Source organism: Herpailurus yagouaroundi, unplaced genomic scaffold, assembly GCF_014898765.1.
Source record: "Herpailurus yagouaroundi ecotype Mexico unplaced genomic scaffold, PumYag 142, whole genome shotgun sequence".
NCBI lineage: Eukaryota > Metazoa > Chordata > Mammalia > Carnivora > Felidae > Herpailurus > Herpailurus yagouaroundi.
Genome location: NW_024412397.1, coordinates 51,285,606 through 51,292,053, shown reverse-complemented (window position 1 = coordinate 51,292,053; position 6,448 = coordinate 51,285,606).

Below are 6,448 nucleotides of genomic sequence, written 5' to 3'. Positions count from 1 at the left end.
AAAAAAAAAAAAAAGAGGTTAGAGTGGAAGAGAGCCAAAGCATAAGAGATTGTTAAAAACTGAGAACAAACTGAGGGTTGATGGGGGATGGGAGGGAGGAGACGGTGGGTGATGGGCATTGAGGAGGGCACCTTTGGGATGAGCACTGGGTGTTGTATGGAAACCAATTTGACAATAAATTTCATATATTAAAAAAATAAAAAATAAAAAAAAATTAATTTTGCAGTTCATGTCTTTAATCCACCTGGATTTTTTTTTTTTTTTGGTATAATACGATGGATCCATTTTTATTTTTTTACATGTGGATAACCAATTTTCACAGAATGACTTATACAATCTCCTATTTCCCTACTAACTGTCACAGTGTCTTATAATGTGATACGATGAAACAGTAAAAAGCTTCTACATATATGTGGGTCTGTTTAGAGGCTCCTCATACTCTTTTCTTAGTCTATTTATCGTTCTCTAAATCATTATTATGGCACCTAATTTTTATGATTATGATAATTTTTATTTTTCCCAGTGTTACTGAGGAATAATTGACAAAAGTATGTATTCAAGGTGTACAACATGATTTTTTGTTTTTGTGTAGTTGACATACAATATTATATTAGTTTCAGGTGTCACCCATAGTGATTCAACATTTATATACATTATGAAATGATCACCACGATAAATCTAGTTGCCATCTGTCACCACACAAAGTTGTTATATATTATTAACTATATTCCCAATGCTGTACATTGCATTCCCATGTCTTTATAACTGGAAGTTTGTACCTTTTCATACCTTCCTGTATTTTGCCCATCCCCTCTATTCTCCTCCCCTTTGGCAACCACCAGATTCTTCTATGTATCTATGAGTCTGTTTATGTTTTGGTTTGCTCAATTGTTATTTTAGATTCCACATATAAGTGAAATCATACGGTATTTGTCTTTCTCTGTCTGACTTAGTTAGCATAATAACCTCTAGGTCCATCCATGCTGTCATAAATGGCAAGATTTCATTCTTTATAATGGTCAAGTAATATTCCATTGTATGTCTGTATGTGTATGTACATACATATATATTCACACACATCTTCTTTTATATTTATCATCTACTGATGAACATATATCTTGACTATTGTAAATAATGTTGCAATGAATTAAAGTTTATTTTCTTCAGATAAATACCTAGAAGTAGAATTGCTAGATCATATGGTAGTTCTATTTTTAGTTTTTTGAGGAACCTCTGTATTGTTTTCCATCAGGACTGTACCAGTTTGCATTTCTACCAACAGTGCCACAAGGGTTTCCTTCTCTCCACATCATTGTCAATTTGTTATTTCTTTCTTTTCTTCCTTTTTTTTTTTAATATATATATAATGGCCATTCTGACAAGTGTAAGGTTATATCGCATTGTGGTTTTTATTTGCATTTCCCTGATGATTAGTAATATTAAGTATCTGTATGTCTTCTTCAAAGAAATGTCTATTTAGGTCTTCTGCTCAATTTTTAATTGGGTTATGTGTTTTTTGGATACATGATGTTTTGATATACATACACACTTTGAAATAATTACCACCATCAAGTTCATTATCATATCTACTACCTCTCATATAGTTACCTTTTTTGTGTGTGATGAGAACACTTAAGATCTACTCTCTTAGCAAATTTTAAGTACAGATCTTTCTCGATTTATGAGGTTACATCCTGATAAATCCATCATAACTTGAAGTATCATTAAGTCAAAAATGCATTTAATACACCTAACTACCAAGCATCATAGCTTAGCCTCGCCTACCTTAAACGTGCTCAGAACACTTACATTAACCTACAGTTGGGCAAAATCATCTAACAGAAAGCCTATTTTATAATAAAGCATTGGGGCTCCTGGGTGGATCAGTCGGTTAAGCGTTGACTTCAGCTCATGTCATTACCTCATGGTTCAGTTTACGAGTTCGAGCCCCGCATTGGGTTCTCTGCTGTCAGCACAGAGCCTGCTTTGGATCTTCTATGCCTCCCTCTCTGCCTCTTCGCCGTCTCAAAAATAAACATTAAAAAAAGAATTTATAAAAAAGTTTTGAATATCTCATGTAATTTATTGAATATTGTACTAAAAGTGAAAAATGTAATGGTTATATAGGTACAGAATGGTTTTAAGTGTATGGCTTGTTTCCCCTCCAGATCACATGCTGACTGGCAGCGGTGGCTTGCTGCTACTGTCCAGCATCATGAGAGATTATCATAGGGCATAACACTAGCCTGGGAAAAGACTGAAACACAAAATGTAAAGTTCTATTGAATGCATATCACTTTTGCACTCTCATAAAGTCAAAACATCTTAAGTCAAACCACTGTAAGTCAGGGGACCATCTGTATATAACACAATGTCATTAACTATAGTCACCATGCTATACATTCGACACCCAGGACTCATTCATCTTACACTTGAAAGTTTATACCCTTTGACCAACATCTTTTCCTTTCCCCCATGCTCCAGCCCCTGGCAACCACCATGCTATGCTCTGCTTTTATGAGTCTGACTTTTTTAGATTCCACATATACAAGAGATAATATAGTATTTGTCTTTCTATGTCTGGCTTATTTCACTTAGCATAATATCCTCCCTTCAGGTTCACCCATGCAATCACAAATACCTGAATTTACTTCTTTTTTTAAGGTTGAAATATATTTCATTAAATATGTATATGTGTATATATATCAATTTACTCTATCCATTCATTCACTGGCAGACACTTAGGTTGTTTCCATATCGTGGCTACTGTGAACAGTGCAGTAATGAAAATTGGAATGCAGGTATCTCTTTGAGATACTGAGTTCATTTTCTTTAGATACGTACCCAAATGTGGGATTGCTAGATCTTATGGTAGTTCTATTTTCCATTTTTTGAGGAACCTCCATACCATTTTCTGTAGTGGCTACACCATTTTGCATTCCCCCCAACAGTGTACAAAGGCTCCTGTTTTTCTACCCCCTCACCAAGACTTGTTATCTTCTTTTTGATAACAGCCATTCTAACAAGTGTGAGGGAATATCCCATTTGATTTGCCCTTTCCTGACAAGTAATGATGTTAAACACCTTTCCATGTACCTATTGACCATATTTATGTCATCTCTGGGGAAATGTCTATTCAGGTTCTTTGTCCATTTGTGTGTGTGTGTGTGTGTGTGTGTGTGTGTGTGTGTGTGTGCATGTGTTGTGTTAATATTTTATTTCTTTTTCAACATAATTTATTGCCAAGTTAGCTAACATACAGTGTATACAGTGTGCTCTTTGCTTCGGGAGTAGATTCCCATGATTCATCGCTTACATACAGCACCCAGTAATCATCCTAACAAGTGCCCTCCTTAATGCCCATCACCCATTTTCCCCTCCTCACCATCCCCCCATCCCCATCAACCCTCACTTTGTTCTCTGTGTTTAAGAGCCTCTTATGGTTAATTGGATTATTTGGTTCTTTGATGATGAATTGAGTTCCTTATATACCTTGGATATTAACACCTTATCAGAGGTAAGGCTTACAAATATTTTCTTTTTTTTTAATATGAAATTTATTGTCAAATTGGCTTCCATACAACACCCAGTGCTCATCCCAACAGGTGCCCTCCTCAATGCCCATTACCCACTTTCCCCTCCTTCCCCCCCCCCCCAACCCTCAGTTTATTCTCAGTTTTTAAGAGTCTCTTATGGTTTGGCTACCTCCTTCTCTAACTTTTTTTTTTCCCTTCCCCTCCCCCATGGTCTTCTGAGAGATGGCCTCTGAGAGATGGTCTTCTGAGAGATGGTCTTCTGAGATGGCCAACAGGCACATGAAAAGATGCTCATCAGGGAAATACAAATCAAAACCACACTGAGATATCACCTCACACCAGTCAGAGTGGCTAAAATGAACAAATCGGGAGACTATAGATGCTAGAGAGGATGTGGAGAAACGGGAACCCTCTTGCACTGTTGGTGGCAATGCAAACTGGTGCAGCCACTCTGGAAAACAGCATGGAGGTTCCTCAAAAAATTAAAAATAGATCTACCCTATGACCCAGCAATAGCACTGCTAGGAATTTACCCAAGGGATACAGGAGTGCTGATGCATACGGGCACTTGTACCCCAATGTTTATAGCAGCACTTTCAACAATAGCCAAATTATGGAAAGAGCCTAAATGTCCATGAACTGATGAATGGATATAGAAATTGTGGTTTATATATACAATGGAATACTACTTGGCAATGAGAAAGAATGAACTATGGCCTTTGTAGCAACGTGGATGGAACTGGAGAGTGTTATGCTAAGTGACATAAGTCATACAGAGAAAGACAGATACCATATGTTTTCACTTTTATGTGGATACTGAGAAACTTGCAAATATTTTCTACTGTTCTGTAAGTTGTTTCTTGACTCTTTTGATTGCTTCATTTGCTGTGTAAAAGCTTTTTAGTTTGATGCACTCTTGTCTATTTTTGCTTTTGTTGCCTGTGGTTTGGACTCATATCCAAAAATCACTGTCCACACCAATGTCAAGAAGCTTTTTCCTTATGCTTCCTTCTAACAGTTCTATAGTTTTAGGTATTACATTTAAGTCTTTAATCCATTTTGACTTAGTTTTTATATATGGTGTGAGATAAGGGTTCAATTTCATTCTTCTGCATATGGATATACAGTTTTCCCAACATCATTTATGGAAGAGACCATTCTTTCCCAATTGTGTACCTTGAGCATCCCTGTTAAAGGCCAAGGGCACCTAGGTGGCTCAGTCAGTTAAGCATCTGACTTTGGCTCAGGTCATGATCTCACGGCTCGTGAATTCTAGTCCTGTATCAGGCTCTGTGCTGACAACTCAGAGCCTGGAGCCTGCTTCGGATTCTATGTCTCCCTCTCTCTCTGCCCCTCCCCAGCTTGTGCACTCGCTCGCTCTCTCTTTCAAAAATAAACATTAAAAATTTAAAAAAAAAAAAGATCAGTTGACCGTGTATGCCTAGTTTATTTTGGGGCTCTCCATTCTGTTCAATTGGCCTATTTGGCTTTTTTATGCCAAAGCCATATTGTTTTGATTGCTGAACTTTGTAATATATTTTAAAATCAATAAGTGTGAGGCCTTCAGTTTTGTTCTTGCTCAAGATTGCTTTGGCTACTTGAGGTCTTTCATGGTTCCATTTGAATTTTAGGATTTTTTTCTATTTCTGTGAAAAAAGACATTGGAATTTTGATTGATATTATATTGAATCTGCAGATCACTTTGGGTAGTATGCATATTATATTAATTCTTCCAATCCATTAACATGGGCATCTTCATATGTGTCTTTTTAATTTTCTCTCACCAATGTTTTATAATTTCAATGTACAAGTCTTTCACCTACTTCTGTAGTTAAGTTTATTCTGAAATATTATTCCTTTTTCTTTTATTGAAAATGGGATTATTTACTTAGTTTCTTTTTCAGATAGTTTAGTACTACTGTATAGAAATACAACTGATTTTTGTATATTGATTTTGTATCTTGCAACTTTACTAAAATCATTTATTAGTGCTAACAGTTTTTATGGTCGAGTCTTTTGAGTTTTCTGTATACAAAATTGTGTCATTTGCAACAGAAATAATTTTACTTCTTCCTCTCCAATTTGGGCATCTTTTATTTCTTTTCCTTTCCTATTGCTCTGGCTAGGACTTCCAGTACTACACTGCACAGGAATGGTGAGAGCAGGCATTGTTGGGAGTGGTCATCGAGAAGCTGTGACCACTGGTTGATCCATGAGCTGGACCCAGTACTTGGAGGCTTCTCACCCCTCCCCTGTCCATGGAATGTGTATTCTGCTTGCCTTCTCCACTCTTAGAGGCTGCCCCAAGGACACAGCCTTATGATGGTGATGTGATGTTGAGATCATCTGGATGATTTATATGACTGAACCCAGTTAAGACCTCTGTATAAACTTAAGAATTGGCAGGCAGGTGCAGAGATCTACTCTTCTTGCAGCCACCAAAGACAAGGCTCACATGTTAGTTCCCTTGTTTATTAAACCTACTACCTACCAATCTCAACTGGCTGGCCTCTTTCTTTGGTCTCTCCTTTCCCTCCATGTATGAGAGTCAGCTTCAGATTATACCTGGGAAGCTCCCAAGGAGCTTATGAACCAACAATTGGTGAGCCAGCCAGGAAACCAAAAAAATGCACCTTAGGAAAAAGGCATCATGGGGGAAATCCCAGGTTGGCCATTGACCACTCTGTGGGTTGGAGTAGCATGCATATCGGATGCTTGCAGACCACCATGTCGGTTCAGGGATACCCCAAAAATACTGGCTGCTTTAATGAGCTTGTTTGAGAAACTGCACATAGCACACTGCAGTGAAAAAGGGAAACATATGGCTTTCACAGTGGGCTGGCCTCTACTGTGGGCAGTTAAGCTGGCCACTACGCCTAGCTCGAGGCTGACGCTCAAGTTAGAAAGTCAGA